At 38.5% G+C, this 23896-nt stretch overlaps 1 protein-coding gene and 23 non-coding genes across 27 annotated transcripts in view; 13 read left to right on the top strand and 11 right to left on the bottom strand.

Moving 5' to 3' along the window:
* The window catches only part of LOC133658960 (contactin-associated protein-like 5), a 318220-nt gene that overhangs the window by 132232 nt on the left and 162092 nt on the right, over positions 1-23896 (top strand). The gene's annotated exons all lie outside the window — the stretch shown is intronic.
* On the top strand, positions 932-1004 carry trnav-uac (transfer RNA valine (anticodon UAC)). Its single transcript has one exon. It is a non-coding gene; the product is annotated as a tRNA-Val (tRNA).
* trnav-aac (transfer RNA valine (anticodon AAC)) lies at positions 1276-1348 on the top strand. Its single transcript has one exon. It is a non-coding gene; the product is annotated as a tRNA-Val (tRNA).
* On the top strand, positions 2796-2868 carry trnav-uac (transfer RNA valine (anticodon UAC)). The gene has a single exon. It is a non-coding gene; the product is annotated as a tRNA-Val (tRNA).
* trnav-aac (transfer RNA valine (anticodon AAC)) lies at positions 3416-3488 on the bottom strand. Its single transcript has one exon. It is a non-coding gene; the product is annotated as a tRNA-Val (tRNA).
* trnav-uac (transfer RNA valine (anticodon UAC)) lies at positions 4174-4246 on the bottom strand. The gene has a single exon. It is a non-coding gene; the product is annotated as a tRNA-Val (tRNA).
* Positions 4663-4735, top strand: trnav-uac (transfer RNA valine (anticodon UAC)). The gene has a single exon. It is a non-coding gene; the product is annotated as a tRNA-Val (tRNA).
* Positions 5046-5118, top strand: trnav-uac (transfer RNA valine (anticodon UAC)). Its single transcript has one exon. It is a non-coding gene; the product is annotated as a tRNA-Val (tRNA).
* Positions 5371-5443, top strand: trnav-cac (transfer RNA valine (anticodon CAC)). Its single transcript has one exon. It is a non-coding gene; the product is annotated as a tRNA-Val (tRNA).
* On the bottom strand, positions 6214-6286 carry trnav-aac (transfer RNA valine (anticodon AAC)). The gene has a single exon. It is a non-coding gene; the product is annotated as a tRNA-Val (tRNA).
* On the top strand, positions 6672-6744 carry trnav-gac (transfer RNA valine (anticodon GAC)). Its single transcript has one exon. It is a non-coding gene; the product is annotated as a tRNA-Val (tRNA).
* On the top strand, positions 7082-7154 carry trnav-uac (transfer RNA valine (anticodon UAC)). The gene has a single exon. It is a non-coding gene; the product is annotated as a tRNA-Val (tRNA).
* Positions 7418-7490, top strand: trnav-uac (transfer RNA valine (anticodon UAC)). The gene has a single exon. It is a non-coding gene; the product is annotated as a tRNA-Val (tRNA).
* On the bottom strand, positions 7784-7856 carry trnav-uac (transfer RNA valine (anticodon UAC)). Its single transcript has one exon. It is a non-coding gene; the product is annotated as a tRNA-Val (tRNA).
* On the bottom strand, positions 8506-8578 carry trnav-aac (transfer RNA valine (anticodon AAC)). The gene has a single exon. It is a non-coding gene; the product is annotated as a tRNA-Val (tRNA).
* Positions 10245-10317, bottom strand: trnav-uac (transfer RNA valine (anticodon UAC)). Its single transcript has one exon. It is a non-coding gene; the product is annotated as a tRNA-Val (tRNA).
* trnav-aac (transfer RNA valine (anticodon AAC)) lies at positions 12831-12903 on the top strand. Its single transcript has one exon. It is a non-coding gene; the product is annotated as a tRNA-Val (tRNA).
* On the bottom strand, positions 13526-13598 carry trnav-uac (transfer RNA valine (anticodon UAC)). The gene has a single exon. It is a non-coding gene; the product is annotated as a tRNA-Val (tRNA).
* trnav-aac (transfer RNA valine (anticodon AAC)) lies at positions 14299-14371 on the bottom strand. Its single transcript has one exon. It is a non-coding gene; the product is annotated as a tRNA-Val (tRNA).
* On the bottom strand, positions 16044-16116 carry trnav-uac (transfer RNA valine (anticodon UAC)). The gene has a single exon. It is a non-coding gene; the product is annotated as a tRNA-Val (tRNA).
* Positions 17662-17734, top strand: trnav-uac (transfer RNA valine (anticodon UAC)). The gene has a single exon. It is a non-coding gene; the product is annotated as a tRNA-Val (tRNA).
* On the bottom strand, positions 22555-22627 carry trnav-aac (transfer RNA valine (anticodon AAC)). The gene has a single exon. It is a non-coding gene; the product is annotated as a tRNA-Val (tRNA).
* On the bottom strand, positions 23188-23260 carry trnav-uac (transfer RNA valine (anticodon UAC)). The gene has a single exon. It is a non-coding gene; the product is annotated as a tRNA-Val (tRNA).
* trnav-aac (transfer RNA valine (anticodon AAC)) lies at positions 23669-23741 on the top strand. Its single transcript has one exon. It is a non-coding gene; the product is annotated as a tRNA-Val (tRNA).

Here is a 23896-nt window from a genome sequence, read left to right as displayed (position 1 = left end):
TTAAAGATTCTTAATTTAAAACAAGCAACCTTATTATTGAACATTCACAACTTATCTTAACATTTATGATTTTTTTTGATAACTTATATATTCGAAATATATACACTACCGTTCAAAAGTTTGGGGTCACATTGAAATGTCCTTATTTTTGAAGGAAAAGCACTGTACTTTTCAATGAAGATAACTTGAAACTAGTCTTAACTTTAAAGAAATACACTCTATACATTGCTAATGTGGTAAATGACTATTCTAGCTGCAAATGTCTGGTGTTTGGTGCAATATCTACATAGGTGTATAGAGGCCCATTTCCAGCAACTCCAGTGTTCTAATGGTACAATGTGTTTGCTCATTGGCTCAGAAGGCTAATTGATGATTAGAAAACCCTTGTGCAATCATATTCACACATCTGAAAACAGTTTAGCTCGTTACACAAGCTACAAAACTGACCTTCCTTTGAGCAGATTGAGTTTCTGGAGCATCACATTTGTGGGGTCAATTAAACGCTCAAAATGGCCAGAAAAAGAGAACTTTCATCTGAAACTCGACAGTCTATTCTTGTTCTTAGAAATGAAGGCTATTCCACAAAATTGTTTGGGTGACCCCAAACTTTTGAACGGTAGTGTATATATATTGTTTTACTTTACACAAAATTAGTTTTCCCCTTCTCCCTTATGCCTGTAGGCCTTATTTACATCGCCAACGAGTGACCTGGCATGCACATGACACCACTTTCAGTTGTTTTACATAACTCTGTGTAAAAAAAACCACAGTCAGCCTTCCTGCCATGAATTGATTAACGTGGACCCCGACTTAAACAAGTTGAAAAACTTATTCGGTTGCTACCATTTAGTGGTCAATTGTACGGAATATGTACTGTACTGTGCAATTTACTAATAAAAGTCTCAATCAAAATCAACCAATGCAAAACATGGGTTCCATAGTGTAGTAGTTATCACGTCTGCTTTACATGCAGAAGGTCCTGGGTTCGATTCCCAGTGGAACCATGTCTATTGCAAGCAAAACAATCATAATAGATCAAGATTTTGCTAACACTTATCCTAAACATATGCAATTTCCCCAATGCTAATACAGTTTTCACTGAGTTCCATGTCTAAACTGCATAATACACAAAAGTACTTTTGAAAAAGATTTAGGTGAACAAGCAGTGGAAAGTTTTTCTTCACACTGCCAACTAGGGGCCTGTGTACACCAATTTTAGTCGTTTTTGGGAACTCTGCGTGAAAAAAAACAAAGGAAGCCTTCCGTAGTCACATGGGTTCCATAGTGTAGTAGTTATCACGTCTGCTTAACACGCAGAAGGTCCTGGGTTCGATTCCCAGTGGAACCATGACTATCACAACCAAACCAATTGCAGTTTTGCTAAATTATACCATTATCACACCACTAGTGCAGTATTTAATTAGTTCCAACTTTAAACTCACAAAAACACAAAAGAGTTTTAGAAAAATATGTGTATGTTATATTTCTATTTAGGTGAACAAGCATTTGCAAATCTTCCTTCACATCACCAACCAGTGGCCTGGCATGCACATTACACCATTTTCAGTTGTTTGGGAACTCAAAGTATTTAAACATTCCTAGTTTGAGCTTGGTTATAATTTTATGCAATTTTTTAAAACATATGTAAAAACCTTAATTTGTTTTTCATTTTTTGAGATGGGATTAACATATCTATAACATATCAATATAAACCTCCCGAAGTATTTTTTTAAACAAACTTTTTGCTGTGGTTTTTTAACTAAAAAGTGCCAACTAATGCAATATAAAGTGGCCAAAATATGATTTTGAATAATCATATAACTTGTCATTATTCACTAAAATAGGATTATAAACCTGTCGAGTTTTCATTTACTACAGAGTGTAAAGTAGAAATTATCTGATTCACGTAGGGTAATACAATTCACAATTATGATTATTTTATAATTAGTGCAACTTTTGGAGGATAAGCAACCCCCTGTGTTTAAAAACTAGTAACACTCTAGGTTCTAACTTTGTGATAGACATGGATCCACTTGGAATCGAACCCAGGACGTTCTGCATGTTAATATGAACCCATGTGTGTCATGAAGGGTTTACTGTATTTTCTTTTACAGAGATATCCCAAAAACGACTACATTTGGTGTAATAAGCTGGCAGGATAAGCTTGTAACACTTGGTTGGCAAAGGCTTGTTCACCTAAATATTTTTCAAAAGTACTTTTGTGTATTAGTGAGTTTACAATTGGAACTACTGCTGTAGCGATGTGGTAATGGTATATTTTGCGAAATAATTGTAATATTGCAAAATGTTTATCTTTGTTTTGCTTGTGATAGACATGGTTCCACTGGGAATCGCCCTATTGTAGTGAGAAAAACAACTGCTGAGATGCAAATGAGCAATCCTACTGTCATTTAGCGAAGTGTAATTATCCCTGGTTAGCATTGAGGTATTGTGTGGCGCAACAATCACTGTGGATCGACTACTACCTGTCCAAAATAATTGGAATTTTGCGAACCCTTATCCCGCAAAATATACCATTACCACTTCGCTAATGCAGTATTTACTTATTTCAAATTTTAAACTCACTAATACACAAAAGTACTTTTGAAAAATATTTAGGTGAACAATCATTTGCAAATCTTCCTCACCATCACCTACTAGTGGCCTGGCATACACATTACACCATTTTAGTTGTTTTGGTAACTCAAAGAACTTAAACATTCCTAGTTTGAACTTGGTTCTAACTATATGCAGGTATGTTGACATGTTGTCACATTATATATGACATATCTATATGTTCCATAGTGTAGTAGTTATCACGTCTGCTTTACACGCAGAAGGTCCTGGATTCGATTCCCAGTGGAACCATGTACTTTACTCTTCCACAACCAATACAGTATAATTTGTACTTAAAATTGTTGTATTAACATCGACAAAAACACTCGACAAGCCTTAAGAGAAAAAGCAGTTGACATGCATGCTTGTCATTCCTTTACATCGCCAACTAGTGGCCTGGCATGCATATTACACCACTTTTGGTTGTTTTGAGACTTCTACGACACAATTAATTCACTCTGCACAAACGCAAACACAGTAAACCCTTCCTGACTCACATGGGTTCCATAATGTAGTAGTTATCATGTCTTCTTTACACGCAGAAGGTCCTAGGTTAGATTCCCAGTGGAACCATGACTATGCAATATAAAGAGGCCAAAAATAATGATTTAAAAAAACTCCTATAACCTGTAAATATTCAATAAAACATGATTATAAATCTGTCGAGTTTTCATTTACTACAGAGTGTAAAGTAGAGATTATTTTATTTATGTTATCATATTAATAATAAAACATGATTATGATTATATTATTATTAGTGCAACTTTTGTGGGATAAGCAACCCCCTTTGTGATAGACATGATTCCACTGGGAATCGAACCCAGGACCTTCTGCGTGTTAAGCAGACGTGATAACTACTACACTATGGAACCCATGTGACTACGGAAGGTATCCTTAGTTTTTTTACCGCAGAGTTCCCAAAAACGACTAAAATTGGTGTACACTGTGTACATAGTGATGTAAGTTATAAGACAAACTGTGCCTTAAAGTATAACTACTACATTATGGAACATATGGATGTATCACATATAATAAGACAAGATGTAAACATATGTGAATATAAATAAAACAATGTTAAATGCACTAATAATTATATAGCCATAATTCATTATTATGTTTTATTATGATTTGTATTTATCTACATGAATCAGATCATCTATATTTTACACTCTGTAGTAAATGAAAACTCTACAGATTTATAATCATATTTAAGTGAATAATGACAGGTTATATGATTATTTAAAATCATATACTGGCCACTTTATATGGAATTTGTTTGCACCTTTTTGTAAGAAATGAAAAAATAAAATATTTCGGGGAAATCATCTAAATAAGTTCTAGATATGTTTGTCATACATCTAATTAAGGTTTTTACATATGTCTTAAAAATTGGCATACAATTACAACCAAGTTCTTACGAGGAATGTTTGACTACTTTGAGTTCCCCAAACAGCTGAAAATGGTGTAATATATGGTGTGGTAATGGTATATTTTATAGGATATGTGTTAGCAAAATCTTTATATTCAGCAACATCATTATTTTGTTTGTGATAGACATGGTTCCACTGGGAATCAAACCCAGGACCTTCTGCATGTAAAGCAGCCATGATAACTACTACACTATGGAACCCATGTGAGTCAGGAAGGTTTACTGTGTTTTCTTTTGTAAAACAACTGAAAATGGTCAAATGTGCATGCCAGGCCACTATTTGGCGATGTAAAGAAAGACTACAGGGATGCACAGTGGTGTCATAGTTGAGATTTTTCCGGTTTTTTTATGTAATTTAAATACGTAAATTAAAAAAAATATATTGATAGACAAAATATGTCATTAAAACAATGCTAGTGCAGTATTTACTTGGGTCCAATTTTAAACTCACGGATACACAAAAGTGCTTTTGAAAAATATTTAGGTGAACAAGCATTTGCAAGTCTTTCTTCACACTGCCAACTAATGGCCTGGCATGCACATTACACCATTTTCAGTTGGGTTATTTTAGAAACACTGCGCAAACGAAAGCACGGTTGTAGTTCAGGCCACAAGTAGGTTCCATAGTGTAGTAGTTATCACGTCTGCTTTACACGCAGAAGGTCCTGGGTTCGATTCCCAGTGGAACCATGTCTATCACAACCAAAACCAAACACTTGTTGCACTAATTATACCATTATCATGCCACTGGTGCAGTATTTACAGTACTCACAAAACACAAAAGTATTTTTGAAAAATATGTGTATGTTATATTTATATTTCGGTGAACAAGCATTTGCAAATCTTCCTTCACATCGCCAACTAGTGGCCTGGCATACACATTTTAACATTTTCAGTTGTTTTGGGAACGCAAAGAACTTAAACATTCCTAATTTGAACTTTGTTCTAACTATATTCAGGTATGTTGACATGTTGTCACATTATATATTGCAAATCTATAGGTTCCATAGTGTAGTAGTTATCATGTCTGCTTTACACGCAGAAGGTCCTGGGTTCGATTCCCAGTGGAACCATGTACTTTTCACTACTTTACTCTCACACAACCAAAACAGTAGAATGTTTACTTCAAATTGTTGTATTAACAAAGACGCTTGGCAAGCCTTAAGAGAAAAAGTAATTGGCATGCATGGCTGTCATTCCTTCACATCGCCAACTAGTGGCCTGGCATGTATATTACACCATTTTTGGTTATTTTGAGACTTCTACATACACAATTTATCCACTCTGCACAAACGCAAACACGGTAGATCTTCACGACACACATGGGTTCCATAGTGTAGTAGTTATCACGTCTGCTTCACACGCAGAAGGTCCTGGGTTCGACTCCCAGTGGAACCATGACTATATATATACTGTATATAAAGTGGCAAGCTGGTGGCCTGTCATGCATATGATGGTGTTTCTTGTCACTTTTGGTATCGGTACATGAATAAAAACACAGTGAAATATTTACAATGTAAAACAGTATTTTTCACAAACACAACCCAAAGGGTACATGACACAAATCTTTAAGTCACACATCACCAACTAGTGGCCTGGCATGTATATAACACAATTTTCAGTTGTTTTGGGAACTCAAAGTAGTTAAACAAGGGTGTTGGGTCAAATGTAGAGAATGATTTCGCCACACCTAGTGTGTGTGTGACAATCATTGGCACTTTAACTTTAACTTTTCCTAGTTTGAACTTGGTTCTAATTCTTAGCAATTTTTTAAAACATACAGTATGTAAAAACCTTAATTATTATTATTTATTTTTTTACAGATGGGATTAACATATCTACAACTTATCTAAATTAACCTCCCTAAATATTTTTTTAAAGAAAGTTTTTTTGTTTTTGTTTTTTAACAAATTCAATATAAAGTGGCCAAAATATGATTTTAAATAATCATATAACCTGTCATTATTCACTTAAATATAATTAGAAATCTATAAAGTTTTCATTTACTACAGAGTGTAAAGTAGAAATTATCTGATTCATGTAGAGTAATACGAATCATAATAAAACACAATTATTATTTTATCATTATTAGTGCAACTTTTGGGGGATAAGCAACCCCCTGTGTTTAAAAACTAGTAACACCTCTGTTTCTAACTTTGTGATAGACATGGTTCCACTGGGAATCGAACCCAGGACCTTCTGCGTGTTAAACAGACGTGATAACCACTACACTATGGAACCCATGTGTGTCAGGACGCTCTACTGTGTTTTTTTTTTCACAGAGTTTCGTAAAACAACTGAAAGTGGTGTAATGTGCATGCCAGGCCACTAGTTGACGAAGAAAGGCTGCAGGCATGCACAACGTCATACTTGGGGGAGGGGTTCTGTAATTTGAATATGTAGATTATAAAAAATTTTGATAGACAAAATATATCATTAAAACAATGCTAGTGCAGTATTTACTTAGGTTTAATTTTAAACTCATGAATACACAAAAGTGCTTTTGAAAATTTTTTAGGTGTACAAGCAGTTGCAAGTCTTTGGCATGCACATTACACTATTTTCAGTTGGTTTTTTTAGAAACACTGCGCAAACGAAAACACGCTTGTAGTTTCTGAAACACATAGGTTCCGTAGTGTAGTAGTTATCACATCTGCCTGACATGCAGAAGTACCTGGGTTCGATTCCCAGTCGAACCATGTCTATCACAGCCAAAGCAACTGCAGTTTTGTTAACACTTGTCGTGCAAATTATACCATTATCACACCACTAATGCAGTATTGACTTAGTTCCAACTTTAAACTCACAAAAACACAAAAGTGTTTTTGAAAAATATGTGTATTTTATATTTGTATTTCGGTGAACAAGCATTTGGAAATTTTTATTCATACTGCCAACCAGTGGCCTGACATGCACATTACACCATTTTCAGTTGTTCTGAGAACTTAAAGTAGTTAAACATTCCTAGTTTGAACTCGGCTCTAACTACATGTAGGTATGTTGACATGTTGTCACATTAAATATGACATATCTAAAGGTTCAACAGTGTAGTAGTTATCATGTCTGCTTTACACGCAGAAGGTCCTGGGTTCGATTCCCAGTGGAACCATGTACTTTTCATTACTTTACTCTTACACAACCAAAACAGTAGTATTTTTACTTAAAATGTTTGTATTAACAGCGACAAAGACACTTGACAAGAGTTAAGAGAAAAAGCAGTTGACATGCATGCGTGTAGCTTCTTTTTTTACATCGCCAACTAGTGGCCTGGCATGCATATTACACCACTTTTGGTTATTTTGAGACTTGTACATACACAATTAATTCACTCTGCACAAACGCAAAAACGGTAAACCCTTCCTAACACACATGGGTTCCATAGTGTAGTAGTTATCACGTCTGCTTTACAGGCAGAAGGTCCTGGGTTTGAATCCCAGTGAAACCATGACTATATATATATATATATATATATATATATATATATATATATATAAGATGGCCAAAATATGATTCCATATAGTCATATAACCTGTAAATATTCACTAAAACATGATTATAAATCTGTTGAGCTTTCATTTACTACAGAGTGTAAAGCAGAGATTATTTTATTCACGTCATCATAATCATAATAAAACATGATTATGATTTTGTCATTATGAGTGCAACTTTTGGGTGATAAGTATCTCCCGGTGTTAAAAAAAGATAGTAACACCTTTGTTTCTAACTTTGTGGTAGACATTGTTCCACTGGGAATTGAACCCAGGACCTTCTGCGTGTAAAGCAGACGTGATAACTACTACACTATGGAACCCATGTGTGGCAGGAAGCTTTACTGTGTTCGTGTTTGTGTCAGAGTCTCAAAATGACTGAAAGTGGTGTAATATGCATGCCAGGCCACTAGTTGGTGATGTAAAGGATTGACAAGAATGCATGCCAACAGTTTTTCTTTTAAGGCTTGTCAAGCATCTTTGTCGCTGTTGATACAACAATTTTAAGTAAACATACAACTGTTTTGGTTGTGTAAGAGTAAAGTACATGGTTCCACTGGGAATCAAACCCAGGACCGTTTGCCTGTAAAGCAGACGTGATAACTACTACACTATGGAGCCCAAGTATGTCAGGAAGGTTTTCTGTGCTTTCTTTTACACAGAGTTTTATAAAAACAACTAAAAGTGGTGTAATGTGCATGCCAGGCCACTAGTTGGCGATGTAAATAAGAGCTACAAACATGCAGTGGCATCATAGTTGAGCGGAAAGTGAGGATGTTGTATCGGGTCCCCAAGCTCAGAGGGAAACCGGGGCTTGTGTAAAAAATAAAGATTTTTTTTTCTGAAATATAAATATAGAAATTATCAAAAAAAACTACTGTCATTACGCTCTGTTGGAAATATTTTGCGTAACAAGAGTTAGCAAAAGGTTAAATGTTAGCAACACTGCACTTGTTTTGCTTGTGATAGACATGGTTCCACTGGGAATCGAACCCAGGACCTTCTGCGTGTTAAGCAGACGTGATAACTACTACACTATGGAACCCACGTGTGTCAGAAAGGGCAACCATGTTTTCGTTTGTGCATAGTTTCCATAAAACAGGTGAAAGTGGTGTAATATGCATGCCAGGCCACTAGTTGGCAGTGTGAAGAAAGACTTGCAACTGTGTGTTTGTGTAAATATTTTTCAAAAGTACTTTTGTGTATTAGTGAGTTTAAGTAAATACTGCACTAGCATTGTGGTAATTATATATTTTATAGGATAAGTGTTAGCAAAATACTTATCTTTAGCAATGCTATGTTTTGTTTGGGATAGTCATGGTTCCCACTGGGAATTGAACCCAGGACCAAGATGTTGCCAAAGATTGCAATATAGTCGAAAGTCACAAAGGCCTCAGTGTTTTGCTCGCATTCTCTCGTAATTTGTGGCAGCTTTAGGGTACTTCGAACGGCTGTCAGCGTCTTCCAATGTGTCGATACGCCAGAGAAATCCAATCAGCAGATGTCCTGTTATCATGTTCCAAATAGGTAGATATCATCAACGTCATCGACTGACAGGGTCGCCAGGTACGCAGCACTCCTCTTCTCCCAAGAGTCCGTCGCGTGTCCAGCAGCAACCGTTCCGCCAAGACAGGCAGGTTCCTCTTAACCAATTTGTTGAGAGGCCAGTTGATAAATTCCATTGTTTATGGTTTAGAGGGCGGGGGGCGTGGTTGGGGACGTAGTTATTTACAGCTAGAATTCACCAACTCGAGTATTTCATATATATTTCATATATATATATATATATATATATATATATATATATATATATATATATATATATATATATATATATATATATGAAATACTTGACTTTCAGTGAATTCTAGCTATATTTATATATATATATATATTTATTTTATTTACATAGAAAAGAAAAAAAATACTTGAATTTCAGTGTTCCGGTGGCTGTCCATTAGATGGCAGTATTGTCCTGTTTAACTTCTCCGTTCATGATGAGTATATCATTTCGGCCACTGTGTTCAATGGAGAAGTCTGTACTACAAAATTTACAGGCAACATACATACCCCTTCCCCTTCAAACTGTCCTGGATGAACTGAAATTATTGTTTCCATTCGTTTTGGAACTTGCAAGCGTATTTCTTCATCTTGCTCGTCGACGGCGTCGCCATGTCTGTAATTTCCTCGTTCTTCTGCTTCGTTTGATTGATTGTTGTGGTCTCCTTGTTGTGTGCGCAGTTGTGCACTCTACTCTCTAAAAGCCCTAGATGTTATGACGTCATTGGGCAGGCAAGCTGTTTATATTGTGGGAAAGCGGACGTGAGAACAGGCTGTCCCCACTCAGTCTCAGGTCCGCATTGAGCTGGAGGGGGCGTGGCCTTCAGCTCCGGCTGAATACCGGGAGTTTGTCGGGAGAAAATCTCTGCCGGGAGGTTGTCGGGAGAGGCGCTGAATACCGGGATTCTCCCGCTAGAAACGGGAGGGTTGGCAAGTATGCCCATGTGTTTCAGAAAAGCCAGCTGTGTTGTTGCCACTAGTTGGCAGTGTGACGAAAGACTTGCAACTGCTTGTTCACCGAAATATTTTTGAAAAGTACCTTTGGAACTAAGTAAATACTGCACTAGTGATGTGGTAATGGTATATTTTGCAAAATAAGTGTTAGCAAAATGTTGACCTTTAGCAACGCCATTGTTTGCTTGTGATAGACATGGTTCCACTGGGAATCGAACCCAGGACCTTCTGCGTGTAAAGCAGACGTGATAACTACTACACTATGAAACCCATGTGTGTCAGGAAGGTTTGCTTTGTTTTTTTTCACGCAGAGTTCCCAAAAACGACTAAAATTGGTGTACACTGTGTACATTGTGATGTAATTTATAAGACAAACTGTGCCTTAAAGGCCTACTGAAAGCCACTACTACCGACCACACAGTCTGTTTATATATCAATGATGAAATCTTAACATTGCAACACATGCCAATACGGCCGGGTTAATTTATAAAGTGCAATTTTAAATTTCCCGGGAAACTTCCGGTTGAAAACGTCTATGTATGATGACGTATGCGCGTGACGTCGATGGTTGAAGCGGAAGTATTCGGACACATTGTATCTCAATACAAACAGCTCTGTTTTCATCGCAAAATTCCACAGTATTCTGGACATCTGTGTTGGTGAATCTTTTGCAATTTGTTTAATGAACAATGAAGACTGCAAAGAAGAAAGCTGTAGGTGGGATCGGTGTATTAGCGGCTGGCTGCAGCAACACAGCCAGGAGGACTTTGAGTTGGATAGCAGACGCGCTATCCGACGCTAGCCGCCGACCGCATCGATGATCGGGTGAAGTCCTTTGTCGCACCGTCGATCGCTGGAACGCAGGTGAGCACGGGTGTTGATGAGCAGATGAGGGCTGGCGTAGGTGGAGCGCTAATGTTTTTATCATAGCTCTGACGAGGTCCCGTAACTAAGTTAGCTTCAATGATGTCGTTAGCAACAGCATTGCTAGGCTTCGACATGCGGCACAGCATTAACCGTGTGTTTACAGGTCCAGTGTTTGGTTCGGTGTCTCCTGATAGTAGTATTGTTGATCTTCTGTCTATCCTTCCAGTCAGGGGTTTATTTATTTTGTTTCTATCTGCATTTAAGCACGGTGCTATCACGTTAGCTCCGTAGCTAAAGTGCTTCACCGATGTATTGTCGCCGATGTAAAAGGCACTGAATGTCCATTTTGCGTTCTCGACTCTCATTTTCAAGAGGATATAGTATCCGAGGTGGTTTAAAATACAAATCCGTGATCCACAATACAAAAAGGAGAAAGTGTGGAATCCAATGAACCAGCTTGTACCTAAGTTACAGTCAGAGCGAAAAAAGATACGTCCTGCACTGCACTCTAGTCCTTCACTCTGACGTTCCTCATCCACGAATCTTTCATCCTCGCTCAAATTAATAAGGTAATCGTCGCTTTCTCGGTCCGAATCGCTCTCGCTGCTGGTGTAAACAATGGGGAAATGTGAGGAGCCCTTCAACCTGCAACGTCACGCTACTTCCGGTACAGGCAAGGCTTTTTTTATCAGCGACCAAAAGTTGCGAACTTTATAGGCGATGTTCTCTACTAAATCCTTTCAGCAAAAATATGGCAATATCGCGAAATGATCAAGTATGACACATAGAATGGATCTGCTATCCCCGTTTAAATAAATAAAAATCATTTCAGTAGGCCTTTAAAGTATAACTACTACACTATGGAACATATGGATGTGTCACATATAATAAGACAAGAAGTAAACATATGTGCATCTAAATAAAACAATGTTCAATGCACTAATAATATTATAACCATAATGTATTATTATGTTTTATTATGATTTGTATTTATCTACATGAATCAGATAATTTCTACTTTACACTCTATAGTAAATGAAAACTCGGCAGATTTATAATCATATTTAAATGAATAATGACAGGTTTTATGATTATTTAAAATCATATACTGGCCACTTTATATGGAATTTGTTGGAACTTTTTTGTAAAAAATAAAAAAAAAGCAAAAAAGCAAATATTTAGGGGAATTCATCTAAATATGTTCTAGATATGTTTATCATATCTTTAAAAATGCAAACACCTAATTAAGGTTTTTACATATGTCTTAAAAATTGGCACAAAATTACAACCAAGTTCTTACAAGGAATGTTTGACTACTTTGAGTTCGCAAAACAACTGAAAACGGTGTAATATATGGCGTGGTAATGGTATATTTTGTAGGATATGTGTTCCATCGAACCCAGGACCTTCTGTGTGTTAAGCAGACATGATAACTACTACACTATGGAACCAATGTGTGGCAGGTAGGTTTTCTGTACTACACAATGTTGCCCATGAGCATCAGGAAGGTATACTGTGTTTTCTTTTACACAGAGTTTTGTAAAACAACTGAAAGTGGTTTAATGTGCATGCCAGGCCACTAGTTGGCGATGTAAAGAAAGGCTACAGGGATGCACAATGGCGTCAAAGTTGAGTTTCTTTTGGATTTTATTTTTCTTTAATATAAATATGTAAGTTACAGAAAAAATTTGACAGACAAAATATATCATTAAAACAATGCTAGTGCAGTAATTACTTAGGTCCCATTTTAAACTCACTAATACACAAAAGTGCTTTTGAAAAATATCTAGGTGAACAAGTATTTGCAAGTCTTTCTTCACACTGCCAACTAGTGGCCTGGCATGCACATTACACTATTTTCAGTTGTTTTTTTAGAAACACTGCGCAAATGAAATTTGAAATTATTGCCACACATGGGTTCCATAGTGTAGTAGTTATCACGTCTGCTTAACACGCAGAAGGTCCTGGGTTCGATTCCCAGTGGAACCATGTCTATCACAACCAAAGCAACTGCACTTTTGCTAACACTTGTCGCATAAATTTTACCATTATCACACTACTAGTGCAGTATTTACTTAGTTCCAACTTTAAACTCACAAAAGTGTTTTTGAAAAATATGTGTATGTTATATTTATATTTTGGTGAACAAGCATTTGCAAATTTTCCTTCACATCACCAACTAGTGGCCTGGCATGAATATTACACAATTTTCAGTAGTTTTGGGAACTCAAAAAAGTTAGACATTCCTAGTTTGAACTTGGTTCTAACTATATGCAAGTATGTTGACATGTTGACACATTATAGATGACATATCTAAAGGTTACATAGTGTAGTAGTCATCACATCTGCTCTATATGCAAAAGGGCCTTGTTCGAGTCCCAGTGGAACCATGTACTTTGTACTACTTTACTCTTACACAACCAAAACAGTAGAATTTTTACTAACAATTATTGTATCAACAAAAATGCTTGGCAACTCTTATGAGAAAAAGCAGTTGGCATGCATGCTTGTCATTCCTTCACGCTGTGTGGAAATGGTATATTTTGCGCGACAAATGTTAGTCAAAGGTTAAACTTTAGCAACACTGCAGTTGTTTTGCTTGTGGTAAACATGCTTCCATTGGGAATCGAACCCAGGACCTTCTGCGTGTAAAGCAGACGTGATAACTACTACACTATGGAACCCAGGTGTGTCAGAAAGGGCAACCATGTTTTCGTTTGCGCAGTTTCCAAAAAACAGGTGAAAGTGGTGTAATATGCATGCAGGCCACTTGTTGGCAGTGTGAAGAAAGACTTGCAACTGTGTGTTTGTGTAAATCTTTTTCATAAGTACTTTTGTGTATTGGTGAAAGAATCACAAAGGTCTCAGTGCCCACTGTCCTGCTCGCATCCTTAATCATTTGTGGCAGCTTTAGGGTACTTTGACTCCTGTCAGCGTCTTCCAATGTGTCGAAACGCCAGAGAAATCCAATCAGCAGATGTCCTGTTATCATGTTCCAAATAGGTAGATATCATCAATGTCCTCGACGGGTCGCCAGGCACGCAGCACTCCTCTTCTCCCAAGAGTTCATCGCGTGTCCAGCAGCAACCGTTCCGCCAAGACAGGCAGGATCCCCTTAACAAATTTGTTGAGAGGCAAGTTGATAAATTCCATTGTTTAGAGTTTAGAGAGCAGTGCAAAAAGAGGCAACAAGAAAGTTCAAACAAAGAAGAAAGCAGGTGAGATAAGGGAGAGGGAAAAAGAAGCGTCCGCCTTCGATGAGTGCCAGTGAGAAAGAGAATAAAATTGGACTTAAGTAAACACTGCACTAGCATATTTTGCAGGATAAGTGTAAGCAAATCATTTACTGTAGGGACACTGCGGCTATTTTGCTTGTGGTAAACATGGTTCCACTGGGAATCGAACCCAGGACTTTCTGCGTGTTAAGCAGACATGATAACTACTACACTATGGAACCCATGTGTGGCATTGATTGATTGATAGTATGTTGCACAGTGAAGTACATATTCCGTACAATTGACCACTAAATGGTAACACCCGAATAAGTTTTTCAACTTGTTTAAGTCAGGGTCCACTTAAATTGATTAATGATACAGGTATATACTATCAGATATATACTATCATCATAATACAGTCATCACACAACATAATCACATTGAATTATTTACATTATTTACAATCCGGGGTGTGGAGGGGGGGTTAGGTTTGGTTGTTATCATCAGTCATCAACAATTGAGAACAGAGAAATGGATATTGGAACAGTGTAGGTCTGACTTGGTAGGATATGGACAGCAAGTAGTAGAGAGAGAGAGAGAGAGAGAGAGAGAGAGAGAGAGAGAGAGAGAGAGAGAGAGAGAGAGAGAGATCAGAAGGCATAAGAAAAAGTATCTACATTGGATTGTTTACATTTGATTATTAACAATCCGGGGAGGGTGTTAGTTTAGGGTTGTAGTTGCCTGGAGGTGAATTTTTATTGCGGTTTTGAAGGAGGATAGAGATGCCCTTTCTTTAATACCTGTTGGGAGTGCATTCCACATTGATGTGGCATAGAAAGAGAATGAGTTAAGACCTTTGTTAGATCGGAATCTGGATTTAACGTGGTTAGTGGAGCTCCCCATAAACGATAACCGTGTTTTTGTTTGTGCAGAGTTTCCAAAAAACAGGTGAAAGTGGTGTAATATGCATGCCAGGCCACTAGTTGGCAGTGTGAAGAAAGACTTGCAACTGCTTGTTCACTGAAATATTTATCAAAAGTACTTTTGTGTTTTTGTGAGTTTAAAATTGGAACTAAGTAAATACTGCACTAGTGATCGGTTCGCAGCCGAGTGTTCAGCGGCTGGAATGAGGATCAGCATCTCCAAATCTGAGGCCATGGTTCTCAGCAGGAAACCGATGGTTTGTACAGTCCAGGTAGAGAGCGAGACTCTGTCCCAGGTGGAGGAGTTTAAGTATCTCGAGTGAGGGAAAGATGGAGAAGGAAATCAGCCAGAGAATCGGAGCAGCTGGGGCAGTATTGCAGTCTCTCTGTCGCACTCTTGTGGCGAAACGAGAGCTGGGCCAGAAGGCAAAACTCCCGATCTACCGAGCTATCTACATTCCTACTCTCACCTATGGTCATGAAGTGTGGGTCATGACCGAAAGAATAAGATCGCGGATACAAGCGGCCGAAATGAGTTTCCTCAAAAGGGTGGCTGGCATCTCCCTTAGAGATAGGGTGAGAAGTTCAGTCACCCGAGAGAGACTCGGAGTAGAGGCGCCGCTCCTTCGCTTGGAAAGGAGCTTAGGTGGTTCGGGCATCTCGTGCGGATGCCTCACGAGCGTCTCCCTAGGGAGGTCCTCGTTGCACGTCCCACTGGGAGGAGACCCCACGGCAGGCCAAGGACCAGATGGGGGGATTACATCTCCTCTCTGGCCTGGGAATGCTTCGGGATTCCCCAGGAGGAAGTTGCTAATGTTGTTCTGGAGAGGGAAGTCTGGGGGTCTCTGCTGGAGCTGTTGTCCCCGCGACCCGATTCCGGATAAGATGGATGGATGGATGCACTAGTGATGTGGAAATGGTATATTTTGTTAAATAAGTGTTAGCAAAATGCTGATCTTTAGCAAGGCCATTGTTTTGCTTGTGATAGACATGGTCCCACTGGGAATCGAACCCAGGATCGTCTGCGTGTAAAGCAGACGTGATAACTACTACACTATGGAACCCATGTGAGTCAGGAAGGTTTACTTTGGTTTTTTTAAGCAGAGTTCCCAAAAACGACTAAAATTGGTGTACACTGTGTACATAGTGATGTAAGTCATAAGACAAACTGTGCCTTAAAGTATAACTACTACACTATGGAACATATGGATGTGTCACATATAATAAGACAAGATGTAAACATATGTGCATATAAATAAAATAATGTTCACTCACTCACTCACTCACTCACTCATCCCATGGCCTAGAACAGTGGTCCCCAACCTTTTTGTAGCTGCGGACCGGTCAACGCTTGAAAATTTGTCCCACGGACCGGTGGGGAGGGAGGGGGGTGTATTTAATTTTTTTTAATTTTTTTTTAATTTTATTTTTATTTTTTTACATAAATAAATACAATCATGTGTGCTTACGGACTGTATCCCTGCAGGCTGTATTGATCTATATTGATATAGAATGTATATATTGTGTTTTTTATGTTGATTTCATAAAAAAAAAAAATAATAATAATTTCTTTTTTTATTATTTTTTTAATTCTTGTGCGGCCCAGTACCAATCGGTACCACTGGCCTAGAAGGCCGTAGGGGTGTCAAGGTGGATTCCTGGGCAGTCAGGGATCTCCTGCGCTCACGATCTTTTGCTGTTCGTAGCTGTTCAATGCACTAATAATATTATAGCCATAATTCATGAATATGTTTTATTATGATTTGTATTTATCTACATGATCCAGATAATTTCTACTTTACACTGTGTAGTAAATGAAATCTTGACAGATTTATAATCATATTTAAATGAATAATAACAGGTTATATGATTATTTAAAATCATATACTGGCACCTTTTTGTAAAAAATAAAAAAATGAAAAAAGAAAATATTCAGGGGAATTCATCTAAATATGTTCTAGATATGTTTATCATATATTTAAAAACGCAAACACCTAATTAAGGTTTTTACATATGTCTTAAAAATTGGCATAAATTACAACCCAGTTCTTACGAAGAAAATAACTGAAAACAATGTAATACATGGCGTGGTAATGGTATATTTTGTAGGATATGTATTCCACTGGGAATCGAACCCTTCTGCATGTAAAGCAGACATGATAACTACTACACTATTATGCCCATGAGCATCAGGAATGTTTACTGTGTTTTCTTTTACACAAGAGTTATGTAAAACAACTGAAAGTGGTGTAATGTGCATGCCAGGCCACTAGTTGGCGATGTAAAGAAAGGCTACAGGGATGCACAGTGGCGTCAAAGTTGAGATTTTTAAGGATTTTATATTTCTGTAATTTAAATATGTAAATTATATAAAAAAAACGTTGATAAACTAAATATATTATTAAAACAATGCTAGTGCAGTATTTACTAGGGTCCAATTTTAAACTCACGAATACACAAAAGTGCTTTTGAAAAATACTTAGGTGAACAAGCAGTTGCAAGTCTTTCTTCACACTGCCAACTAGTGGCCTGGCATGCACATTACACTATTTTCAGTTGTTTTTTTTAGAAACACTGAAAAAACACGGCTGTCGTTTTCACCACACATGGGTTCCATAGTGTAGTAGTTATCACATCTGCTTTACACGCAGAAGGTCCTGGGTTTGATTCCCAGTGGAACCATGTCTATCAAAAAATATGTGAGAGTTACATTTATATTTTGGTGAATAACTGTCATTATTCACTTTAATATGATTATAAATCCGTCAGGTTTTCATTTACTACGGAGTGTAAAGTAGAAATAATCTGATTCATGTAAAGTAATACAAATCATAATAAAACACAATTATTATTATATCATTACTAGTGCAACTTTTGGGGGATAAGCAACCCCCTGTGTTTAAAAACTAGTAACACCTCTGTGAGAGACATGGTTCCACTGGGAATGAAACCCAGGACCTTCTGCATGTAAAGCAGACTTGATAACTACTACACTATGGAACCCATGTGTGTCAGGAAGGTTTACTGTGTTTTCTTTTTCACAGAGTTTTGTAAAACACCTGAAAGTGGTGTAATATGCATGCCAGGCCACTAGTTGGCAATGTAAAGAAAGAAGCTACAAGCATGCATGCCAACTGTTTTTTTTTTTAAGGCTTGTCAAGTGTCTTTGTCGCTGTTGATACAACCATTTTAAGTAAACATTCTACTCTTTTGGTTGTGTAAGAGTAAAGTGTTGAAAAATACATGGTTCCACTGGGTCTCAAACCCAGGGCCATCTGAGTGTTAAGCAATCAATCAATCAATCAATGTTTATTTATATAGCCCTAAATCACAAGTGTCTCAAAGGGCTGTACAAGCCACAACGACATCCTCGGTACAGAGCCCACATACGGGCAAGGAAAAACTCACCCCAGTGGGACGTCGGTGAATGACTATGAGAAACCTTGGAGAGGACCGCATATGTGGGTAACCCCCCCCCTCTAGGGGAGACCGAAAGCAACGGATGTCGAGTGGGTCTGACATAACATTGTGAAAGTCCAGTCCACAGTGGATCCAACACATCAGCGGGAGTCCAGTCCACAGCGGGGCCAACAGGAAACCATCCCGAGCGGAGACGGGTCAGCAGCGCAGAGATGTCCCCAACCGATGCACAGGCTAGTGGTCCACCCGGGGTCCCGGCTCTGGACAGCCAGCACTTCATCCATGGCCACCGGACCTATGCAACTCCCCCTCGCAAGGGACAGGGGAGAAGAGGAGAGAAGAAAAGAAACGGCAGATCAACTGGTCTAAAAAAGGGGGGGTCTATTTAAAGGCTAGATTATACAAATGAGTTTTAAGATGGGACTTAAATGCTTCTACTGAGGTAGCATCTCTAACTGTTACCGGGAGGGCATTCCAGAGTACTGGAGCCCGAATAGAAAACGCTCTATAGCCCGCAGACTTTTTTTTGGCTCTGGGAATCACTAATAAGCCGGAGTTCTTTGAACGCAGATTTCTTGTCGGGACATATGGTACAATACAATCGGCGAGATAGGCTGGAGCTAAACCGTGTAATATTTTATACGTAAGTAGTAAAACCTTAAAGTCGCATCTTAAGTGCACAGGAAGCCAGAGCAAGTGAGCCAGTATAGGCGTAATATGATCAAACTTTCTTGTTTTTGTCAAAAGCCTTGCAGCCGCATTTTGTACCAACTGTAATCTTTTAATGCTAGACATAGGGAGGCCCGAAAATAATACGTTACAGTAATCGAGACGAGACGTAACGAACGCATGAATAATGATCTCAGCGTCGCTAGTGGACAAGATGGAACGAATTTTAGCGATATTACGGAGATGAAAGAAGGCCGTTTTAGTAACACTCTTAATGTGTGACTCAAACGAGAGAGTTGGGTCGAAGATAATACCCAGATTCTTTACCGAGTCTCCTTGTTTAATTGTTTGGTTGTCAAATGTTAAGGTGGTATTATTAAATAGATGTTGGTGTCTAGCAGGACCGATAATCAGCATTTCCGTTTTCTTAGCGTTGAGTTGCAAAAAGTTAGCGGACATCCATTGTTTAATTTCATTAAGACACGCCTCCAGCTGACTACAATCCGGCGTGTTGGTCAGCTTTAGGGGCATGTAGAGTTGAGTGTCATCAGCATAACAGTGAAAGCTAACACCGTATTTGCGTATGATGTCACCCAGCGGCAGCATGTAAATACTAAAGAGTGCAGGGCCAAGAACCGAACCCTGGGGAACTCCGCACGTTACCTTGACATAGTCCGAGGTCACATTGTTATGGGAGACGCACTGCATCCTGTCAGTAAGATAAGAGTTAAACCAAGACAAGGCTAAGTCTGACATACCAATACGTGTTTTGATACGCTCTAATAAAATATTATGATCGACGGTATCGAAAGCGGCGCTAAGATCAAGAAGCAGCAACATAGATGACGCATCAGAATCCATCGTTAGCAATAGATCATTAGTCATTTTTGCGAGGGCTGTCTCCGTAGAGTGATTTGCCCTGAAACCGGATTGAAAAGGTTCACAGAGATTGTTAGTCACTAAGTGTTCATTTAGCTGCTGTGCAACAGTTTTTTCGAGAATTTTGGAAATAAACGGAAGGTGGGAGACCGGTCGGTAGTTTACCATGAGGTCAGGATCGAGGTTAGGTCTTTTGAGCAGAGGATGAATAACCGCTTTTTTGAATGCTAGGGGAACAGTGCCGGAGGAAAGTGATAAGTTTATAATATTTAACACTGATGGACCTAATAATACAAACAGTTCCTTGATAAGTTTCCCAGGAAGTGGGTCAAGTAAACATGTTGTTTGTTTTATCCCACTTACACGCTGTAATAATTCCTCTAATGTTATTTCATCAAAAATAGAGAGACTATTTTGGAGGGCAGTGTCCGTCGTATATACAGTCGTATTTGTGTTAATAGAGCCCAGTTGTAGCTGGGATGCGTTGTCTTTAATCTCCTTTCTAATGAGTTCAATTTTCTTATTAAAGAAATTCATAAAATCATCTGCCGAGTGGGTGGAGCTACTGGGAGGAGTCCCTTGTTGGGTTAGCGATGCTACTGTACTAAACAGAAATTTAGGATCGTTTTTGTTGAGGCGGATGAGATTTGAGTAGTATTTAGCTTTAGCTAAGGTAAGCATGCGTTTATAAGTTATTAAACTATCACTCCATGCTTGATGGAAAACCTCAAGTTTAGTCGCGCGCCATTTGCGTTCCAGTTTTCTACATGATAATTTATGAGCTCTAATTTCTTCTGTAAACCATGGGGTGCGCCTTTTAGGGGCCCTTTTTTGCTTTAGCGGTGCTATACTATCAATAATTTCGCGCAAGGCATCGTCAAAGTTGTTAGTGAGTTTATCAATAGAGCCGACATAATTTGGGAATGGTGCTATTACCGAAGGCAGTAGGTCAGCAAGAGTCATCGTTGTGGCAGCATTAATGTTGCGGCCGCTATAGCAGTTATTATTATTATTAGCTTGTTGACAAAGAGTCAAAACTTCAAATTTTATAAGGTAATGATCGGACATTACTTTAGTATATGGAAGTATCATAACTTTGGAGGTGGTGACACCCCTGACAAGCACTAGATCTATTGTATTACCGTTGCGATGCGTGGGTTCATGTATTATTTGTGTAAGACCACAGCTATCAATTATGGTTTGGAGCGCCACGCACTGAGGGTCCGATGGGGTATTCATATGGATATTAAAGTCCCCCATTATGATTATATTGTCGGCGTGCGTCACTAGATCAGCAACGAACTCTGAGAATTCACTGATAAAGTCCGAATAGGGCCCAGGGGGGCGGTAGATAACAGCCAGGTCGAGAGGTAGCGGTGTGACAGACCTCATAGTAAGCACCTCAAACGATTTATATTTATTATTTAGGTTAGGGGTAAGGTTGAAATTTTCATTGTATATTAGTGCGACACCCCCTCCCCTTTTAAGAGGGCGGGCAACATGCGCATTCGTATAGTTAGGAGGAGATGCCTCATTGAGCGCAAAAAATTCGTCCGGTTTGAGCCAGGTTTCGCTAAGACCAATGACGTTAAGATTGTTGTCTCTAATGACCTCATTAACCAATAACGCCTTGGGAGACAATGATCTTATGTTTAAAAAGCCCATATTATAGGTATTGGGCTGTTTTGACGAGTTTTTGTTAAGATTATCCGTAGTGGCAATATTAACAATGTTGCGTTTATTATGCGTAGTGCACTTTAAATAGTTTCGACCATATCTAGGAATTGATATGACGGGAATTTTCCGATTGTTTGCTTGGTGCTGCAATAGACTGGACATATCATAATTTGCCACCTCAGTAGAATGCATGTCCACCTCTGACACAGACACAACAGAAAAAAATTATGTGAATTGTGTATTATTCTAAGAGAATTGCTATGCGTACATGGATTATCCAGCCTGGCGCTGGCTAGTTCTAGCTTAACTGACTCCTCACCCGGACTAACAGACATTGTAATTGCCTGTGACCGGGCTTGCTCTAGTGTAGTCAGTCAAGTGAGACTTAAATAGTAGTCTATGTTTCTAGACAGGATGATGGCGCCTTCCTGGTTAGGGTGAAGGCCGTCTCTCATCAGCAAGCCTGGTTTGCCCCAGAAAGAGGGCCAGTTATCAATAAACGTTAGCAGACGTGATAACTACTACACTATGGAACCCATGTATGTCAGGCAGTTTTTACTGTGTTTTCTTTTAGACAGAGTTTTGTAAAACAACTGAAAGTGGTGTATTGTGCATGCCAGGCCACTAGTTGGCAATGTAAATAAGAGCTACAGACATGCACAGTGTCATCAAAGTTGAGGGGAAAGTGAGGATGTTGTATCGGGTCCCCAAACACAAAGGGAAACCTGGCCTTGTGTAAAGTTGTTTTTTTTAAACTACTGTCATTAAGCTGTGTGGAAATGAAATAGTTTGTGCGGCAAGTGTTAGTCAAAGGTTAAACTTTAGCAACACTGCAGTTGTATTACTCGTGATAGACATGGTTCCACTGGGAATCGAACCCAGGACCTTCTGTGTGTTAAGCAGATGTGATAACTACTACAGTATGGAACCCATGTGTGGCATAAATTACAACCGTGTTTTTGTTTGTGTATAGTTTCCAAAAAACAGGTGAAAGTGGTGTAGTATGCATGCCAGGCCACTAGTTGGCAGTGTGAAGAAAGACTTGCAACTGTGTGTTTGTGTAAATATTTTTCGTAAATACTTTTGTGTATTCGTGAGTTTAAAAGAGAGAGTCTCGAAGCAGCGACCTTGCCACGTCGCTTGCAGCCAGGGAAAACAATCCAGATTAGAATGTTTGTGTTTAACTTTGGACTTTTCACTCTAATCGTCTATTTCGGGTCCTCAAATTGATCATAGGTCACCATCACAGCAGACATGTCTCCAAGATAATCATGTAACCTGTAAATATTCACTTAAATATTATTATAAATCTATCAAGTTTTCATTTACTACAGAGTGTAAAGTAGAGATGATCTGATTATTGTAGAGTAATACTAATCATACTAAAACACAATAATTATTATTTCATTATTAGTGCAACTTTTGGGGGATAAGTAACCCCCTGTGTTTAAAAACTAGTAACACCTCTGTTTCTAACTTTGTGATAGACATGGTTCCGCTGGGAATCGAACCCAGGACCTTCTGCGTGTAAAGCAGACGTGATAACTACTACACTATGGAACCCATGTGTGCCCGGAATGTTTACTGTGGGGTTTTTTTTCACAGAGTTTCGTAAAACACCTGAAAGTGGTGTAATGTGCATGCCAGGCCACTAGTTGGCAATGTAAAGAAAGGCTACAGGCATGCACAACGATGGGGAGGAGTGTTCTGCAATTTAAATATGCAAGTTATAAAAAATGTTGATTGACAAAATATATTAATAATACAATGCTAGTACAGTATTTACTGGGGTCTGATTTTAAACTCACAAATACACAAAAGTGCTTTTGAAAAATATTTAGGTGAACAAGCAGTTGCAAGTCTTTCTTCACACTGCCAACTAGTGGCCTGGCATGCACATTACACCATTTCAATTGTTTTTTTAGAAACACTGCACAAACGAAAACACTGTTGTCGTTTTCACCACACATGGGTTCCATAGTGTAGTAGTTATCACGTCTGCTTAACACGCAGAAGGTCCTGGGTTCGATTCCCAGTGGAATCATGTCTGTCACAACCAATGCAACTGCAGCTTTGCTCACACTTGTTGCACACATTATACCTTTATCACACCACTAGTGCAGTATTTACTTAGTTCCAACTTTAAACTCACAAAAACACAAAACTGTTTTTGAAATATATGTGTGTTATAGGGATGTC

Source organism: Entelurus aequoreus, linkage group LG10, assembly GCF_033978785.1.
Source record: "Entelurus aequoreus isolate RoL-2023_Sb linkage group LG10, RoL_Eaeq_v1.1, whole genome shotgun sequence".
NCBI classification, from domain to species: Eukaryota; Metazoa; Chordata; class Actinopteri; order Syngnathiformes; family Syngnathidae; genus Entelurus; species Entelurus aequoreus.
This window is presented reverse-complemented; position numbering and strand designations above follow the sequence as displayed.